Source organism: Delphinapterus leucas, chromosome 15, assembly GCF_059928025.1.
Source record: "Delphinapterus leucas isolate spDelLeu-1000000601 "Yukka" chromosome 15, BTC_Dleu_Yukka2, whole genome shotgun sequence".
Lineage (NCBI taxonomy): Eukaryota > Metazoa > Chordata > Mammalia > Artiodactyla > Monodontidae > Delphinapterus > Delphinapterus leucas.
The window spans coordinates 77,444,750-77,465,550 of record NC_143143.1 but is presented as its reverse complement, the minus strand read 5'-3'; the positions used below and the strand labels follow the sequence as shown (position 1 = coordinate 77,465,550).

Sequence of the window (20,801 nt, the reverse complement as noted above, 5' to 3'; positions counted from 1 at the left end):
GCGCACAAACTCAGACACACACTGACCTCGAGATCCAGACCCAGGGACACACACACGCATACAATTAAACACACACACTCATTTTGTCATTCACACACCCAGATGCATGCTCACATGCCCGAACATGTTTGCACACTGAGCAACAGACACAGCTCCCCACCCGGCACCCTCACACACAGCACACAGATAACTACTCACTCACACCCCCACACACGCAGTCACACACATGTGCACACACATACGCACACACATTCACCTTCTTAAAGCCATGCATTCACTCGCTCACACACCCTTACATAGTCACCCACACACACCCGCACACAGCGGATCCCCCCAGACACCCCCAGCCACGCCTCCCGGGACACACACCTCCCACCCTTCCCGCAGACCAACGGCCCCAAGAGCCGGTCGTTGGCTGTGTTTAGAGGACTAGGGACAGACCACATGCCCTGACCCCGGCCCACCCTGGATCTCTCCACTCTGACCCTGGGCCACCCTGAAGCCGCTCAGCGGAAGCACACAGGGCCAGGGCCAGCTCCGTAAGCAGCGGGTGTGTGATGCCCACATCAGCCTGACTGCACCGCCTCGGGGCACGTCTGCCCGGCTCATCTGTGCCCCGGGCACCCGCCCACTTCCTCTCCATCAGAGGGCAGGCCGGCCTGCTTACATCAGGCGGTTTCTGGGCCTGCGTGGCACCTAGAACAGAGGAAGGAAGCGATCTGTCCCAGCCGCGGGGGGCTGGCGGCTCCGTGACCCAGGTCCCCTGAGGCTGGGCTGCCCGTTCCTCCACCCGCAGGACACCGTGACCCTGGTTGGGGCCACAATTCAGGGTACTGGGCTCTCTGAATTAGCCCCCGAGGTTGCAAGCACCTTTCCTCCCATCCCTGAAAATAAGGACAACAACGACTGATACTCACGGAGCACTTACTGTGTGCCCAGCACTGTCCTAACTCAGTGTGGACTATCTCTTTAAACCCTCAAAACACCAGCCCTATTGATGGGTGTTATCACCATCTTAGTGTTACAGATAAAGAAACTGAGGCACAGAGGACTTAGGGGACTAGCCCAAGGAGCAGGAATTGCCCCCCACAGTGGTCTGGCTCCAGACCTCAGCCATCCCACCCTCTCCCAGCTTCTCTGTGCTGTCTGTTTGTTTTCGTGGGCCTCCACTATCCAAGGCCTCTGCACCTCACATCTCTCTGAATCCCAGCAACAATCTCAGGAGCAGGACACCAGTATTAGCCCCATTTAACAGATAGGGAAACGGAGGTTTAAATGACCCGCCTGAGGCAGACAGCAAGGAAGAGGCAGGTTTGTACCTGGGTCCAAGGGCTCTTTCTGCAGTGCCAGGCCATCCCCTCATGCGCCAGAGGACTTTGACAGCACCAGGGGCAGGGAAAATGGGGCTTTGGGGGGTCTTAGTGGCCATACAACAGAGAAACAATAATACGTTTATGACAATGACAACAAAATTTTTCTACCTTTTAAAATAAGTGGGAAATAATGAACACACAATAAAATACACAGATGTTTATGGTTTCCATTTGATGAGATCTGACAGATGCACTCAAGAATCACCCACCTAGGGAATGTGAATTGGTACAGCCACTATGGAGAACAGTATGGAGGTTCCTTAAAAAACTACAAATAGAACTTCCATATGACCCAGCAATCCCACTACTGGGCATATACCCTGAGAAAACCATAATTCAAAAAGAGTCATGCACCACAATGTTCATTGCAGCTCTATTTACAATAGCCAGGACATGGAAACAACCTAAGTGTCCATCATCGGATGAACAGATAAAGAAGATGTTGCACATATATACAATGGAATATTACTCAGCCATAAAAAGAAACGAAATTGAGCTATTTGTAATGAGGTGGATGGACCTAGAGTCTGTCATACAGAGTGAAGTAAGTCAGAAAGAGAAAGACAAATACCGTATGCTAACACATATATATGGACTTTAAGGAAAAAAAATGTCATGAAGAACCTAGGGGTAAGACACGAATAAAGACACAGACCTACTAGAGAATGGACTTGAGGATATGAGGAAGGGGAAGGGTAAGCTGGGACAAAGTGAGAGAGTGGCATGGACATATATACATCACCACGTAAAAAAGGTAGCTAGTGGGAAGCAGCCACATAGCACAGGGAGATCAGCTCGGTGCTTTGTGACCACCTAGAGGGGTGGGATAGGGAGGGCGGGAGGGAGGGAGACGCAAGAGGGAAGAGATATGGGAACATATGTATATGTATAACTGATTCACTTTGTTATAAAGCAGAAACTAACACACCATTGTAAAGCAATTATACTCCAATAAAGATGTAAAACAAAAACAATCATCCACCTAGAACATGATACAAACATTTCTACGACCAAGTTCCCTCATGCTCCTTTGCAAACAACCCTCCACTACTTCAGCCCCAGGTAACCACTGATCTCTGCTTTGTCACCACAGGTCATCGTGTTTCACATCATAGGTTAGTCTTGTCTCACCTAGAGTTTCATATAGAGGGAATCACACAGTATGTGCTGTCTTGCCTCTGGCTTCTTACATTCAACGTAACACCTGCATGATCCACTGTGCTTTTGCAAGCATCAGTAGTGGGTTCTTTTTACGGCTGAGAAGTGTTCCACTGTGAGAATGTTCCACAGCTTGTTTATCCAGCCTCCGGGGGATGGGGTCTGAGTTTCTGGCTGTTGTGAACGTCTGCACACACTGAGCACCGACTTTGAGCCAATCACAGTTCCAACCTAGTGTCCTTCGCAGGCACCACATCTGTTAATCCCCACCCCAGGTCGTTATCACTGTCCCCACTTCGGGGCAGGAGGAAATGCAGGCTCAGGGCAAGAAACCCAAAGACACAGAGCTCACAGTGGCCGAGGCAGGCGAGCAGCACTGAGCAAGGGACAGATGGACACACGGTCACGGCGGGAGGCCCCGGCCCTGGGAGTGCACGCTTTCTTTTTTTTTTCTTTTTTGCAGTACGCGGGTCTCTCACTGTTGTGGCCTCTCCCATTGCAGAGCACAGGCTCCGGACGCGCAGGCCCAGCAGCCATGGCTCACGGACCCAGCCGCTCCGCGGCATGTGGGATCTTCCCGGACCGGGGCACAAACCCGCGTCCCCTGCATCGGCAGGCGGACTCTCAACCACTGCGCCACCAGGGATGCCCCGGAGTGCATGCTTAATGGAAACCGAGCTGGAGCCACAACAGTGATGACAGTGGCCTGCATTTATGAGGCACCTATTAAATTCCTGGGCCTGTTCTAAATACTTTGCATGAATTAACCCATTCAGTCCTCCCAACAATCTCTGTTATCCTCTTTCACAATTGGGGAAATAGGCACAAGGAGGATGCGTCCTATCTCCAGGGCCACACAGCTAGCGAGGAGTGGAGCTGAATTTGGACTCAGGTGGCCTAGTACTACGTGCTTCTCTTAACCACAAGTCTACACCATCTCGTCAGCCCTCCTCCTGCGTACCTGGGGCCTCTAGTCGGGCAGGCTCAGGTCCCGTCTTACCTGGAAGGCATTTCCACTCATGGTCATCTTCCTGCTCAACTGGGAACCTCCCCCAGTCTGGTCAGTTTAGGATCCAAGGGCCTGGTGCTGGGAATGCGGACAACAGGAGGGAAGGGTCAAGCGCAGGACTGTAAGGTCAGCCCTTGAATCCCGGCTATGCCGTTTGCTGGCTCAGTCACCTAACTTCTCTGAGCTTCCATTTCCGTATCTATAAAATCACAGATGGTGATGATGATAGTGACCTCATGAGGATTCAGTGAGACGGGTGTGGAATTACTAGCACAGACATTTACCTTCACTTTGCTACCTGCCCGGGGCCTCTCAATGCTTAAGCCAGGCTCACAGCAACCTTGCAAAGCAGATGGTGTTCAATTCCCATTTTACAGACGAAGAAAGCCAGTCTCTAAATACCATCTCCACGCTAAACACCTCCAAACATACACCTCCTGCCAGCATGTTTCACCTGAACTCAGGCTTGAATACCCAGCTGCGGCTGCACACGCCTCACTGAACTCAGCCTCCCGGCAGGAAACTGAACTTCGTCACCTCCCTGCGTGACCCCACCCCTCCTGTAGTCATCTTCACTTCAGAAAATGCCACCTCTGTCTTTCCAGGGACTCAGGCCCCAAACCTTAGTGTCCTCACCAGCTCCTCTCTTTCTCCAACCTCTGCCGCCCCACTTTGCATCCCTCAGCCTTCAGAAGCCCTCTGCATCTGATCCCTCCCCCTGCTTCCACGGCCCCATCCCGGCGCGAGTCACCAAGCACTTGCTTGGATTATTGCAGCGTCCTCTAAACGATCTCCCCCATTCCGCCATTTCTCCCTACCCGATGGAAGTCAGATCACGTCTCTCCTATGCTCAACACCCTGCCGTGGCTCCCATGTTAACCAGAGTAAAAGACAAGGCCCTGGCAGTGGCCTATATGCCCCGCTCAGTCGACCCCTGCCTTGCCTCTCTGACCACTCCCCTCCAGCCACACTGACCTGCTCCCTGCTCCTGGAACACACCAAGCACTCTGCAGCCCTAGGGCCTTTGTACTTGCTGTTCCCTCTGCTTTGGACTCTCTTCCCAGAGATAACCATGCGGGTCCTTTCTCACCTCCTCCAGGTCTTTGCTCAGATGTGAATGTATTCAGGGCCTTCCTTGGCCACCCGTTTAAATGAACAAGCCCCCCTTCATCAGCACACCTTGGTCCCCTTCTCTCCATGGCACCCATCACCAACTGACAGGTGGAATTTTATTAACATTCTTATCATTATTAATTTAGAATATCTCTACCCACTGTGCCCCACAAGGGCAGGACTGTTTCTGGGGTGTCCACTGCAGCACCCTCAGCACCTCTGGGTCTGGTGTAGAGTGCTTGCTCAACAAATGTTTACTGAATGCACGAATGGGGGTCAGGAGTGGTTCTCTGACTTCCCCAGGCCACCAGGTTAGGACATGTTGGAGCTAGGATTTGAACCCAGGGGTCTGAGTCCCAAGCTGTGTCCTTAACCTCCCAGGGCCTGGTTCCAGGTCAGCACCCCAGAGATGGTGGCTGTCACTGTGATGACTTTTAAGGCAATATGCCCATCCTTCCCCACCCACAAGAGAAGGCTGGGGGTGGGGGTGGGCAAAAGGGAGAGGTCAGGTCGGCTGTGGCCTCCCACCAGCAGGAGGTGACTCATCGACCTCCTGATGACAGATGACATTCCATCCCTTCCCCGGGGGTCTTTGGCCCCAGATAAAGGGAGCACCCTGCTTCTGGGAAGAGGAGGACAAACAAATGGGAGAGCTGGCCAGGCCACTGCCTGGGGGGTTGCATGTCTGAGCTAGAGGGCCACAGTGTTCAGTCGTGAAGGGGGGACAGCCCAGATTGACCCCTGAGCCTCCCTTCTGGGGTCAGAGACACAGCCTGAGTCCTCTTATCAGGAAAATGGAGATTCCTCTGTGAAGTCAACACCCCAGCCACCCCCTCGGGCAGTCAGGGGAAAGCCTCTTGGTGTACCTCCATTTCCCCTTGGCATTTTTTCCTACTTCAGAAGAACTTGAGCCAGTTGGCAAACACATTTTGAAAAGGAACATCAAGGGGCCGCAGACTCTAGCCAGATGGGCAATATTTGATTTATATTTTAATTTTAAAAACTTCTAACTTAATAATGCTTAAAGATAGTTCTGTTGCAAAAGACTCAAGCAACACACTCCCTACGGTGAGTTAATAGTATCTCTAGGATTGGGTTTGGCTGCAAGTAACAAGTAACAGACTCCAGTGGCTTTGCCAGCTAGAGGTTCCATTATTCTTGTGTAAAAAGAAGGCCAGAGGTGGACTCGTTCAGGGACGTCACCAATGACCAGCTTCCTTGAATCCCACTTTGGTACGTGACTTTCAAACTCATGGCTCAAGAGGGCTGCTTCATTGCCTGGCATCCTATGCTCAGCCCAGGAGAAGGGCAGAGAAGGGGCAAGACATGGGCCAAGTCCCCCTCTTAGAGCAAAAACATGGTGGCTTTCTCAGAGCCCTACCTGGTAGATTTGTATTTACATCTCACTGACCGGAATTGGGTCACGTGGCCACCCTACTGCACTCGTGTGCCTGCAAGGTGGGCTGGGTATGTGATAACTTTGCGTTGGCCCATTGTTGTCCCATTCAAAATTGGGGTCTTATTAGTGAGAAGAAAGGGGTGATGGATGATGGATGCTGAATGATGGTACCTGCTTCAGATTTATTTTGTGTGATCTGAATAGAAACAGATTATAAATGTGATTTCTCGGCTTGCTTTTTTTTTGCCACCTAAAATTATGCATTTAGAGATTCACCTTATCATTATTTCAACCTGCTGCATAGAACTCCACGGGATGGATGTACCACAGTTTATTTACCTCATCCCATGTTCATGGATATTTAGCTTCCCCTAAAAATATTCACTATTTGAAACAATGCCTCAGTGAACCTCCTCATGAAGCACACTCTTCATGCCCGCTGTGCATTTCTACAAAGTGTAACTGGAACTGCGGGTAGACGGTGCGTCCGTTTAAAATGTCAGGAAGTGTTCCCAAATCAACACTAGGGCTTTGCCAGTTTACATTCCCTCCCACCCTGTACGAGAGGAACAGTCTCACAGTCACCAGACAGGATATTGTCACTTAAATTTTTTTTCCCGTGTGATGGGGAAATAATTATTATTTATGTTATAATTTGCATTTCCTTGATTAGTATTGAGGTGAATCCCCTTATCATTTATGTATTGGCTATTTATATTTTCTGATGTGTTAATTTGCCTTTTTAAACTATTTGGCATTGTCTCTCACTGATTTGGTTTTGTTTTTTCCTTTCTGATTGGTATGAGTCCTTTTCCATTTGGGCTACAAATCTTTTTTTTTTTTTAATTTTCTTATTTTTTAATTAAAAAAAATTTTTTTAGCCGCACCGCGCAGCATGCGGGATCTTAGTTCCCTGACCAGGGATTGAACCTGTGCACCCTGCAGTGGAAGCGCAGTCTTAACCACTGGACCGCCAGAGAAGTCCCCAAATCTTTTTTTTTTTAAATCAACTTTACTGAGGTATAATTTATGTACCATAAACTGCATCCAATTAAGGCGAGGTTTTTCAATCCCGGTCCTATTGACATTTTGGGTCAGATAATTCTTTGTTTGGGGCCTTCCTGTGCATTGCAAGATGTTTAGCAGCACTCTTGGCCTCTACCCCTAGATGCCAGCTGCACATTTTCCCAGTCATGACAACCACAAAAGTGTCAGGACATTTCCAAATGTCTCCTGGGGGCAAAATGATCCCCAGTTGAGAGCCTCCAACTTAAAAGTGTACAGTTGGTGAGCTCTGATAGATGTGTACACCCAAGAACCTACTAATACCTTCAAGATTTTTGTGTTTAGGTTGTAAATATTTCCCCCAGTCTGAGGCTTGGCTTCAGATCCATCACCTGTCCCCTTCTATTGGAGTGACCTCAATAGACTCATTTCTTTACTCTGAAACTCAGTTTCCCCAACTGTGAAGTGGGGATAATAATTCTGACCTGGCAGTGATGTTATGAGTCTTGAAGGCAATAGTGAATGTGGCTGGCATGTAGTAGGTGCTCAATAAAAGTCCCACTGCCCTTCCTCACTTTGTATGTACTCATTTAGTCAACAAATACTTACTGAGCACCTCCTATGTGCCAGGCCCTGTGTTAGTCTCTGGACACAGTGGAGAACAAGACAGACAACGGTCCATGTGCTCAGCTGGAGGAGACAGAGAAGAAACGAGCAAACGAATGAATGAACAAGAACAATGTGCCTATGATGATGCTGATCAGTGCTGGGAAGTCAATCAGATGGCGCAACGTGGTAGACACCCGGGTGGGTGGTTGCTCTTTGGGAGAACAAGGAGGTGACATCTAAGTGGAGATGAAGCAGGAGAAGCTGGGGCAGCAGAGAAGGGAGATCCAGGCAGAGGGAAGAGCAAGTACGAAGGTGATGAAGCTGGAGCCAGTTGGATACCTCTGAGGAACAGCACGGAGCAAGAGTGGCTAGGACAGAGTGACCAGGGGAGGGACAGAGGTGAGACTCAAGGTCAGGGAGGTAAGGAGATGGGGGCGGACCACGCGGAGCCTTGGCCAACATGGACAGGAGTTCTACTGTAGTCTAACGTGCTGTGAGAAGTCAGTGGACAGGTTTTAGCTGGGGAGAGACAGGATTCCTCCACTCACCAAACATGCAGGTCTCACTCCGCACCGTACCCTGCAGATGGTACACTGGCTTATAGTTTGCCCACCTCTCCAGGCCTCTGCCTGCTGGTGCCCTATAAATAACACTGATCTTAACAACACTAATAACCAACTTTTCTCTACAGGACCCAACGCCTCAAAGCCCCTTCACATCTCTTTCCCCACTTGAGTCTTATGCCAACCCTGAGAAGCCAACCTGGGCTGCGGATGTGCATTTCACAGATAGGGAAGCTGAGGTGCAACCGCACAGCTGGAAAGCATCAAGCTGGGACTCGAGCCCAGCGTTCTCTGAGCTAAGCCTGCTTCTCTCGATCCCAGGTCACAGCACTTAGGGTGGAGGGTCAGGGGAGCGTCTTCTCTCTTCCTTCCTAAGATACCCCTTGATTCTGGGACTCAAATCTGCAGTGTTCCTATCAGGCCTATTCCACAGCAAGGCTCCTGGGCTGCCCACGGGGAGGGGAGCCCCATCCCCAGCCCTCTCTCAGGAGAGTAGGGAAGGCAGGTGCTCAGGGCCGGGCCCAAGTCCAGATAAAGTTGGGGCAGGGCAGGAAGTACAGTGGGCCCAGGGCCAGGTGGGACCAGGATTCAGGGCCTGTCCCACCTGTGGGTACTCATGGGGCCTCCTCCCTCTGGCTGGGGACTCTGCCCTGTTTCTGGACCAGTCCCTGGGGCTCCTTAGCTCCCACATCAGGTGGGGGTCTTGCAGCTGCAGACCCAGTACTGGTCGGGATACTGCTGGGCCAGGCCAGCCTCACTGCCCCCAGCCACCTAAACCAGGCGGTGAGCCCCAGGATCTTCTGTGTAATAGGCACACAGGAAACGTGTGTGAATCTGAACGAGGGCCTGCCTCAGTTTCTCCAGCTTGCACTTTAGCCCCTGCTGTTCATTCTCATTTGCCACGCGCCAGGCACACTGCTAGTTGCCGGGGATGCAACGGTGACGACCATACGTGGTCCCTGTCCTCAAAGAGCTTACAGTCTGGCTGGGCCGATGGATGAGGAGCCAGATAACACTGTGCTCAGCGCTGAGGGTGAGGGTGGCAAGGACTACCAGTGTCGACCACCCTCCATCATCTTTTTCCTCATAACGAGAGAATTTGGGTGTGCTATCAGGGCACACACTGCCAAAAGAGTGATTATATTTCCCAGCCTCTTCGGCAGTTAGGTGTGGTCATATGACCAAGTTTTGGCCAATGGGATGTGAGTAGAAGTGATGTGAAACCACTTCTGGGTCATGCCCTCAAAAGGAATAACACTTTCTCTCTTCCTGCTGACTGGAATGTAGGTGTGATGAAGGAGCTAAAGCAGCCATTATGGATTTCACTGGAAGCTGTGGAATGAAGATAGTAGAGCAACTAGACAGAAGGAACCAGGGTTTCTAGAATGAACTTGCAGAACTAAACCAGCTCACCAAACTTGGACCTTCCACCTCTGTGCTGGAATTTAAATTTTGTCCCATTGAGCCACTGTGGCTCTCTGTTATAGCAGCTCAGAGGTAGCCTGACTTATACAGAGGGGTAAACACATGTTGTTGGGGAAGCCTCAGAGGTGTTTAACCCAGCCTGACAGGGGTAGGTCTGCAGGGCTTACTGGAGGAGACAACTTTTAGATGGAGGCTTGACAATGATAAGATGGATTTTTCTAGACAAAGTTTCCAGGGAGATGCATAGCGTATGGGTAAATCTGGAGGCAAGAGAGAGCATGGAGCTTTCAGGACACCTAAAGGAGCTGAGGGTGGCTGGATCACAGGGAACGATGGGGACAGGTGAAAGTGGGGCTGGATGGGTGGCAGGATTTACTTGAAGGGCCTGGAAAAGCCATGTGAAGCCCTTTGAATTTTGCCCTGAGGGTAAAGGGGAGCCACTGGAGGCTTGAGGCAGGAGGGTGAGGTGATTAGATTTGCTTCTTAGAAAGATCTCTATGGCTATGGGGTGGGAAATGGATTTATTCATTTATTTTTTTTAAAAACACAGGCTGTGCTACGTGCCAGGCACTGAGGATTATCAGTGAACAAAACAGATTTGGTTCCTATCCTTATGGAATTTGCAACCTGGTGGGGTGAGACATGAGTCAAATAACCATGTAAATAAACACGAAGCATGATAAGGCCAACGCAGGGAGGTATGCATGGCTGTGAGGGAATATAAAGTGGGTTGACTTGGGGGAGTCAGAAGAGCTTCCCAGGGAAAGGTGATGGAGGAACAGTGGTGGGAAAGGTTCCAGGCCAAGGGAACAGCACAGGCATATGAGCCCAGACGGCCGCAGGGAGAACAAGGAGGGTCAAACAAAGGTGTTGGTAAAGATGGAGAAATACAGGCATAGATGGTGAGGAAAAGCAGGGAATCTCCAGGGCCAGCCAGCTTCTGGCTTGAGCAAGGTGGGCAACAACAGAGAAGGAATGAGGATGGGGAGGGAATTGGAAGTGAAGGCCCTGAGTTCAAATATGGTATGTAGGATGTGAGGTTCCTGTGAGCCTTCCAAGTGGAGATGGTGAGTGGGTGGTTGGATACAGGGGTCTGGCTGCAGAGGGGCTCCCTGGCCAATTGTAGCTGTGGTCATCCCATGCATGGACTCCCAGGCCAGAGCTCACCAAATCCTGGCTTCGGGGGCACATATTGTATCTCAGGAACTACGCCCATGGTAGAAGTGGTACTTTCCCACTCACGTCTTCTCAGCTAGCAGGGTCCAGTTTTGTTGGATGTACATCTACCCAGGTGCTCAGGGACAGTTGCCCTCCTCACCTCAGAGTGAGTTATTATGGGTCTAAACCAACGATGGTCATTGTCACTTCCCTTTTCAGTGACTCGTTTGAAATTGGGCATGTGATGCAATCTTGGTCAATGGGAAGTCTTAAGGGGGTTTCTGGGAACATCTGTCTCCCTCATAAAAGGGGACACATGGAAGAAGATGCCTTTCCTCTTCTTTACTTGATGTTATCATGTCTGTGTGTGATGCCTGGGGCTGCAGCAGCCATCTTGAAACCATGAGGAAAATCATCAATAAATTGCTGAGAATGGCAGAGCAGGCAGATGGAAAGGATGTGAGTTTTTATTTACATCTTCATGCCTTCAAATTAAACAACATTATTAGATGAAATTATGAACTCCCCTTCCATTGTTTTGCCATCTTCATTTACCTTCTAGTCCTTGTGGCTGAACACAATCTAAGAAAGTGCTACATATGTATTGTTTTATTTAATCTTCTCAATTTTCCTCTGAGGTTGGTATTACTATCATAGCCATTTTATAAGTGAAGAAACAGGTTCAGGGCAGGTAAGTGACTTTCTCAAGGTCACAAAGATAGTAAGTTATAGAGCTGGGATTTGAGTCAAGCCTGGTGTGATTCGAGAGTGCAGCTGGGCTAAAGCCACACTCTCCATTTAAAAGTCTTTCTCTTAACACGTTTTTAGTAGGAAACCGTAGCCCTGTTCTTATTTTTCCCTAGAAAACTGTTATTACGGTTGGTGGGAAATTCAGAGTGGGCTGCGTTTCTTTGCACACAGTTAATGTCTTTGATTATATGTTTCTGGCTTCTTCATTCTGAGAAAGGCTTCCATTGGTTGTACAATATAATCAAATCATTTCTTATGTAAACAGCCATCTGGCACAGAGTCAGCGACAGTTCCATCAGCGGGAAGGTGAAAATGAAACTGTGTTCCCAGCTCCGGAAAGCAATCTGCTGTTCAGCAGGAAAAGATCAAGGGTTAATGACACGGCGTTGGGCAAAGGCTGCCGCTGTGGCTCTGAGCATTATCAGGAGGCGGGAACAAAGAATGGTTGTTAAATGGGTTTGTTAGAAAAGTTATTTCCTAATGTAAGTCATGAAACGCTTGTCAGAACATTAAGCACATCCTTCGAAAGCACAAGAGAACTTAAAAAAAAAAAAGAAGAAGAATATAGACAGAAAGAAAAGAGGCTTCTGAAGTCAATTATGGAACTCTTAGAAAGGGTTAATATCCTTAATATACAGAGTTCCTGCAAAACAATAGGAAAAGGAAGACACCTTATTATAAAATTGACTATTCACAAGTGAAGAATTACGAAAGACAGGTATATGTGTAAAGCAAGATCCACTCTGCCAGTAATCAAGGAAATGCAAATAAAAGCTACAATGATTTATCATTTTCCACCTATCAGATTGGCATAGCATGGCAATGCATACCACAATGTTCAATGGGTAGGGATTTTAAAGCATCACAGAAATCTAACTTTGGGGCACTTATCCTAAGGATGTAATAAGCCAAGCACTCTCTAGGGACAAGGGTGTTCACTGCAGCATTGTTTATCATAGTGAAAAATTGGGGAAAAACCCAGAAATGCCAAACTACAAAGGATTCATTAAGTAAACAATAAAATACTGTATTAAAATTAAATTGTATTAAATAAATATTGAAAATTATATTAAATACTAATTTTAAATGGCAATATAGAGAGATGCCATGACATACTGTAGAGAAAAAATTTTTCACACGCATGATCTAACTTGTACTAAGTTGTATGTGCACATGCACGAATATTAAAGAGTGTATGCTGGGCTTCCCTGGTGGCGCAGTGGTTGAGAGTCCGCCTGCTGATGCAGGGGACGCGGTACATGCCCCGGTCCGGGAAGATCCCACATGCTGCGGAGCGGCTGGGCCCGTGAGCCATGGCCGCTGAGCCTGCGCGTCCGGAGCCTGTGCTCCGCAACGGGAGAGGCCACAACAGTGAGAGGCCCGCGTACCGCAAATAAAAAAAAAAAAAAAAAAAAAAGAGTGGATGCTAAAGGATGTTTACCAAAATGGCGGCAGTGTTTATTTCTAGATGGTAAAATTTTCAGTAGTAATTTTTCCTTTCATTTAAGTCAGTTTCTCAACCTTGGCACTACTGACATACTGGGCCAGATAATTTTTTGTTTCCGGGGACTGTCCTGGGCATTGCAGGATGTTTAGCACCATCCCTGGCCTCTACCCACCAGATGCCAGTAGCACCCCTGACCCCCCGAGTCATAATAACCAAAAATGTATCCAGACATTGTCCCATGTCTCCTGGGGGACAAAACCGCAGTCGTTTGAGAAGCACTGTTTTAAATACTTTTCTGCATTATTTAAATATTTTAACAACAAGTATGTATTGTTATCATAATCAGAAAAAAAGAAACACATTAAAAAATATTTAGTAAAGTCATTTGCAGCTTTGTGAATTGGCTGGGGGTTCAATCAATGGAATTCAATCAGAGAGCAGAAAAATCTGTTATCTTCTTGCCTTTGATACAGGGTCCTGGTGAAATATCTAGACATTTGGCAATGTTTTCCCTGGATTGGTCTTTGCTCAAAGAACAACTTTTTTCCTCCAGATCAGATTTTAATATAATTAAGTTCTGGAATGGATGTTTTGACTCTCTTGCCACCTCACTCTTCTCTTGGTGACTGCTCCAATTTGGGGGGCTACCACACTTCTCTATTATAGCCCTCCTTTTGAGGGGAGCTGACTGTCCTCCTGACTCCAATCCCAAGTTAATTTTCAAAATCTCACCCTCTGGTCATGGCTACTGGCTCAAGGACGGACATGTAACCACTTTGGTCCATTGAGTCTCTAGAGGTAACTCAACACTGTGGGCTTCTGGAAAAGATGCATTCCAAGTACTCTTAGAAGCCACTCAAAGAGACCTTCTGAGTCTGAATAGATTGAGGCCTGGAATTGCTGTACCCATTTTAACACCACGAAGAAAACCAGCTAGAGGAAAATGTCAGCTCACAGAAGTGGCAGAACCAGGTGAAACACAGAGGAAAAGATTGGAGCCCTGATCAAACCAAGCCTGAAGCTCACACTTCTGCTAGGCTTTTTGTTCATGGGAGCCAATAAATCCCTTTACAGTTAATCTCCTAAGTTTCTATTACCTACAGCCCCAAACTCACTGATACAACCCCCTTTGATGACAGAAATCCCTCCCAAACTCCACTTTCACATCATGTCAGCAAATATGTGTTAGACACGTACTGGATGCCAGGTCCAATGCCCGATCCTGGAAAAGCAGAGATGACATAATCCCTTCCCTGACAAACGTGCAGCCTGGTTGGGTGCGGAGGGGGTTGGAGAAAGAACAACAAATAGGCAATGTGATCTGTGCTGTGATGACAGGGACACAGGGACACAGTCCAGGCGTGGGGTGGGGAGAGGAAATCCTGACTGAGCCAGTCTTGAAGGGAGAGTGGGAGAGGGAACAGGATGTTTGGACAGGGGGAGCAGCATGTTTGCCAGCCTGGAGTTTGAGAGATTATTGTGGGCTCAGGGCAGGGAACCACCTGAAGAAAGGGAAGAACTGTTGGGGGAGGGGAAGCATGACCCCAGGGCACCCCACATAAAGGGGGCCCAGGTAGCAGCAGGGTCCCCAGAGAGAGCCCCGCAGCTTTGGGGCCCGGACCCTTGCCTCCTGCAGCCCTTGGTGCAATCCAGCTGTTGGCAGAGAAAGTAGGGGACTGGGGAGGGGGCACTTGTCAGAGTCCAACTTTTCCATTCCAAGGCTGGAAAAACTAAGATATCAGTACAGATGACACTTTATGACAGATGTTCTTTCAACCACATTCATTCCATACAAGCTCTAGTATGTCAGAGGGCAACAATCAACCTGGGCCATGGCCCAGGCAGAGACAGGTAATCACTTAAGGATTCTGAAAAATATAAACTGTTGTCAGCCATGCTCTGGAATCCTCTGTTGTGGTGTCTGACATTTCAAGGAAGTCAGGGAAGCCTTCCTGAAGGAGGTAGCACTTGAGCTGAGAGCTGAAGAGTAATAACAAGTTAGTTCCCTTGGCAAAGCCAAGGAAGAAGGGGTTTGGGGAGGAGGAAATAGCTTGTGGAAAGGCCCTGTGGCAGGAAGGCATGTGTGAGGATGAAGGGCTGATATGAACAAGTCCTTTCCTTTACACTGTGCTTTTTATGAGTCCTGGCAGCAAGCATGTGTTGTTATCATGCAGTAAGGTAGGTCTTGTCATTACCATTTTATAGATGAGGAAACAGGCATAGACAAGCAAAGTGACCTTTCCAAGGACACACAGACAGGAAGCAGTGGAAATGGGAATTGAACTCATGTACTTAATCCCACTCAGCAGTTCTCAAAGTGTGGTCCAAGGACCCTTGGGGGTCCCCAAGACCCTTTCACGGGGTTCACAAGATTATTTGCCTTTTTCACTCTCATTCTTATAGGAGTGTAAAGAGTGTGAAAAGCTCATCATAGGTATTTAGATTCCACAGTGCAACTATACTTTAAGGAACGACCACTGCCAAGTTTTGGTGTAGCACTAAAGAACATTCACAATAGTACAATATTCCCTCCTTTCCAAAGATGTGCCTTTGTAAAGCTGTGATTTTTTTTTTTTGGATACTTCAACCAAAACAAAAAATCACAACAGATGGAATGCAGAAGCAGATATGAGATCCAGATGTCTTCTATTACACTAGCCATTTGAGAGAGTTGCAAAAATGTAAACAGTGCCACTAATGCCACTTTTCTCAGTACATTTTTTTGCTTTGAAATCTATAGTTACTTATTATAAAAACCTGTTAATTATATTAACATGTACTGGAATTACTAAGTGAATAAAATAAATATTTTATAAACTTAGTTTTCATTTCTAATATGAATACTGATTGATATAATCCACATAAACAAAAGCTCCTTGGGCTTTTCAATAATTTTTAAAAATTGTTTTAAAATCCTGAGACCAAATGTTTGGAAATGCTGCCTTCGCTGATAATTCTTTCCTCTTCTCCTCCACCCCCCAGCCCCTCACCCTGATCCCTGGTTTTCTTCCTGTCTCCCCTGTTCCCCTCCCCCATGGAGGGCAGCCCTGGGCCAGTCTGTGCTCAGTGCCTCTGGGAAGGGGTGGGACACCAAATACTGGGATCCCAGGAGGTTTCCTAGCCTTGGAGTTTCAAAACCAAGGGGAGCAGGAAGAACTCATATTTGTGAAAAAACATCTTATAGAAAGCAAGTCACCCCTTCCAGAACCAGGGCCAGGGTTCCAGTGTGGGGATAGACAGAGGAGTGGTAGGGGTGGCCCCCTGCCTGGGGTTGAGCCCAAAGAAGCCAGACTTCAGGTAGGAATGGCTTCTCCAGGATTCTGGAAAGGCATCCTTCATCCAGTCCTTGGGAGTGGCCAGGAAACAGCCAAAGGACCCCAGGACACAGGCGTTGGGGAACAGACATGCACAGCACCATATGGCCTCACTGGTAAGAAAGAGCCCGTTCCAGATGCATGTCCCTGCTCTCACTCTTGTCCCCGACACCTCGGCCTCACTAACAGCTGGGAACCCGGAATGGGGAAGTGGCCTGGGGAGAGGTGGGAATCAACCATCAGCTGGCTTCCACCAGCCTGCCAGAATGATGGCACAAGATGGAAATTAAGTTCAGCTACAAAAAACCAAAATCCATACAGCACCAGTTTGTGAACTGGGACTCATACCCACTACATATAAAAGCCCTGCTTATGTGGGATGTGCCTTCCTAGCCAGGCCTCTTTCTTTGGGCATCAGAGAGGTGGAGTCACTTGCTCAAGGCTGCACAGCAGGAAGGGCCAGTGGGATTTGCACTCAGGCCTGGCTCCAGTCCCCATGCCCTTGACCACCAAGCTATGCTGCTAAGGGAGACTGTTCATTCCCAAGGCCTGGGCAGCCCCTGCCACAGAGTGGGGCTCAGAGTCTGAGGCTGGGCCTGGGCTTACAGCCCCTGGGATTGGAGGTTTGGACTCCAAGGGCCCTCGGTGGGGCAGAGGGCTGGTCGTCAGTGCAGGGCACGAGGGGCTGGGCCAGGTCCTCTTGCGCAGGCCTTGCCCCAGGTGCCCCTCTGCCTGCTGAGTACCCGGGAGGGGCAGGTGAGGCTGGCAAGACAGGTTCTTCAAGGTTCTCTGCCTGAGCTGGTGGCTTCCTGCACCCTCATGCTCCTCCTGGAGTGGAGGATGCATAGATGCTCCGGGAACAGGCCCGGAGAGGCCAAGAAATTGGCCAGGAGTCACACAGTGGGGTGTGGGAGAGCCACGGCCACACCTGAGAGAGCCTGGAGGGGAAGCAGAGGCCTGGAGGGCAGAGGTGGGTCCCTGCACCAGCCGCCCCCCGTGGAGGGCTCTGGTGGGGGGATGCAGGGATGAGGTGCCAGATGGGTCCCTGACCTCAGCTACGTGGTCACTGTCCTTGACACTCCCTCCCTCACCCCCCGCCATATCCAAACCATCAAAACTGTCAGTTTTATGCCCTAAACACCTCTCCAATCAGACCATGTCTCCTCACCTCCACGACGACCCCCCGGCCAGGCCACCATCCTCTCCCGCCTAAATTGCTGCAGTCACTTCCTCTCTGCTCTCCCTGCTTCCACCCTTGCCTGCTGACGGTCTCCTCTCCATGTGCAGCCAGAGGGACCCTGGTAGAACCCGAGTCATATTCTGTCCTTCCCCTGCCTACAACCTGTCATGGCTCTCAACTCACTCAGGAAAAATACAAACTCCTGCCCGTGGCCACAGGCTCCTGTCTTATCACCACTGCCCACCACCACTGCCCCTCCAATCTGTGGCCCCGGGCAGATGAAACAATTTGCAATTTCTTAATACCCCACGCTTTGTCCAGAATCACGTCTGATTCTTTTCAGTATCTCTGCCACCTTCACATTATGTGGACTTGTTTGTTGAGTGATTCAACAACTGTCAGGATGCATGAGGACAGAGAGGCAGAGAAGGGGTGAGGCAGTGTGAAATGTGGACTGAACCCCTACTCCATGAACAGACAGACACTGTGCCTGTCCTCGTGGAGCAGATGTCCTGGTGCGGTTGGAGGCTGGGTTGGACAAGCTACCTGACAATTACGAGATGGTATCATCAGGTCACTGACGGTGGATTGTGGGAGCACCTAGAAGACTCCTGACCCCACCTGGGGCTGGGAAGGCTGCTCATGGGTGGCATCAAAAGGGATCTGAAAAAAAAAAAAAAAAGGGACCTGAAGTACGGAGGGGAATGAAAGGACGAGGGCAGAGGGCTGGGAGTGAGCGTTCCTGAAAGAAAGAAGGGCATGAACAAACGCCGGGCCCATTGCTGCCCACCCAGGGCGACTTTGCTCTCCCTGGAGAATTTGGCAGCGTCTGGAGATATTTTTTGGTTGTCCCAACTGGAGAGGGGTATGCGGCAGAGGCCAGGAGTGCTGCTAAACACCCTACAGCACACCCGCCCCCAACCAAGAATGTTCCCACCCGAAGTTGAGGCCAACCCTCGGGGGAACTAGAAGTTGAGTCTGGCTGGAGTGACGATGCAAGAAAAGCTCAGTAAAAGGGAGAATGGAAAGAGGTTCGGGCAGCAGCGGCCTCGTCCAGGGGAGGACCTTGCTCAGATTCAGGGTTCAGAAAGCCACCTCTGGCCAGTGTGGACTGGACTCTAGGGGTCCCAGGGTGGCATGTGGGAAGGACAGGCTGTACTGCCTTAGATTCTAACAAGATGCCTCTGACTGCGCGTGGAGAACGGATCATATGGGCGAGGGCAGAAGCAGGGAGGCCAGCGGGGAGACTGCTGCAGTGGTCCAGGTGAGCAGTGGTGAGTGCTGGGCCCAGGTGGAGGCAGGGAGATGCAATAAGTTATTTAGGAGGTGTGGTGCCAGGGTTGATGGGGGATGAGAGGCAGAGTGACAGTGAGCTGCTCAGAAGCTTCTAGCTTGGTAGCGCACCTGGACACGAGTACCCCTGGGTGTTTCTTTTCACATCATGGCTCCTGAGGGCTGAGAAGAGGGTGTTGCTGGGAAAAGTCCCAAGTTCCAAAGCCATTTCTCAGAAGCATGAGTTTCTTCTGTCTGACTAGCCCGGGTTCAAATTTGGGTGGGTCCTTCGGCGCTCAGAGCCTCAGGGCCCTCATCAGCCAAGTGGGCATAACAGAGGCTTCCTCAGAAGGTTGCTGTGACTTTTCAAATAAGACAATACATGAACAATCCATGGTACAGAGTTACAGCGTTCAGTGATTGCCTGTTAACGTTCTTATCGCTAGAGGAGTAGTAGTATTGTCTGGGCACAGAAAATAATTCACTTTAGTTCCCCTCCCCAGCCAGGAGGGCTGGTTTTGGCTTCAAATCACCTGTGGACATCAGAGCCGACGCAGGCCCATGAATAGAACCCAGGGTGAAGCTCCCAGGAGGATTAGTCACAGGGATGTTCCTGTCAGAATCGACAGTTTGCAAAAAAGTGTGGTTTGTGGGGCGCTGGAGTGGAAAGGAGAGGGTTTCGGGGCTGAAGGAGCTGAACACTGACCCCGCTCCCTCATTCGGATGCTGTGGGGCCTTGGGCAAGTTCCTGAGCCTCTTGGAGCCTCAGTCTCCCCATCCATCAAATGGGAACTTTCTAACTTCCTGCACAGGTTGCTGGGAGGTGAACTTGCGCCCTCTCTGTTCTGCTCTTGAGATACAAGAGTGACAACCTTCTGGGGACAGCATCCTGGCCCCTTTGAGAGCTGAGGGCTACTTGGTGGCAGGCACTTGCCACTATTGTCTCATAGGCTGTCACAACGACCATCAGTTGTCCTCCCCACTGCAGAAGAGGATGCAGAAGCTTGGCCTCACAGCGCTGAGAATACGCCAAGTTTGGCACCCTCCCGGCCAAGGTGTCCCTTCAGTCTTTAAAGACAGTCACTGGGCCCTATCATCCCAAGCCAGGAACTGGGGCCAGATGGCGGCAAATCCATGGGCATCTGTTGCACGATCAAGCGATGGGGAGAAACACTGTTTGTAATTAAACAAAGGAACTGGGACAGCAGGGGGATGGGGAGGCTGCCCCTCCAGCAGCCTGGAAGATTCTGGCTGGGGTGTGGGCCACGAAGCCTGCAGAGGTCCTGGTCCCTGGGTGCCACCTCCATACATTCCCTGGCCCCACCTCTGCCAGCTGCCTGCCTTGGGTCTGGACCTTTCTCTCTTTGTGCCTTGGCTTCCCAGCCGGCAGCAAGAGCAGGGCTTGACCAGCTCTGTCCCATCAGTGCCCACCCCAGGGCCTTTGCACTGCGGTTCTCTCTGCCTGGAGGGTGCTTCCCACACCTAGATCTTCCTGGGAAGGCCCCTTCTCCTCCTTCAGGACACAGCTCAGATGCTTCTTCTTCCTAGACCCCTCTCGACCACCTGGTCACTGTCCCGTCACCTTGTTCTATTTTTTCCATAGCACTCACCATCCGAAATCATCCTGTTTACCTCTGTGTTGACTCATCTGTTGCCCATCCCCACAATGGAATGTCATCAGCTCCTAGGAGACAGGGAGTTTGTCGAATTCAATGCTGTGTCCACAGTGCCTAGCTCAGTGTCTAGCACACAGTAGGTGCTCTATAAGTTAAATAAACAAAGGCCCCTGGGTCACTTTGTTCCCTTTCATCTCACTCTCTTTGTTCCACAGCTGGGGAGCCATTATACAGATGAGAAAAACTGAGGCAGGCGAAAGGGAACACGCCTTGTCAGGGATAGTCTCCACAAATAAAGCACCTACTACACAACAGCCACTGAGCCATAGCTCATAATCTAAAGTTCTGGGGCTCTAAGGGCAGGCTGCATGGGTTCAAATCTCAGCTCTGCCACTCTCTGGCTGGGTGGG

General features: G+C 49.7%; 1 long non-coding RNA gene across 1 annotated transcript in view; it reads right to left on the bottom strand.

Moving 5' to 3' along the window:
* Positions 1-20,801, bottom strand: part of LOC111186769 (uncharacterized) — a 246,370-nt gene that overhangs the window by 51,211 nt on the left and 174,358 nt on the right. The window contains exon 3 of the long non-coding RNA XR_004024083.2: positions 18,050-18,166. This is a non-coding gene — a long non-coding RNA (uncharacterized LOC111186769). The remainder of the gene's footprint in view (positions 1-18,049; positions 18,167-20,801) is intronic.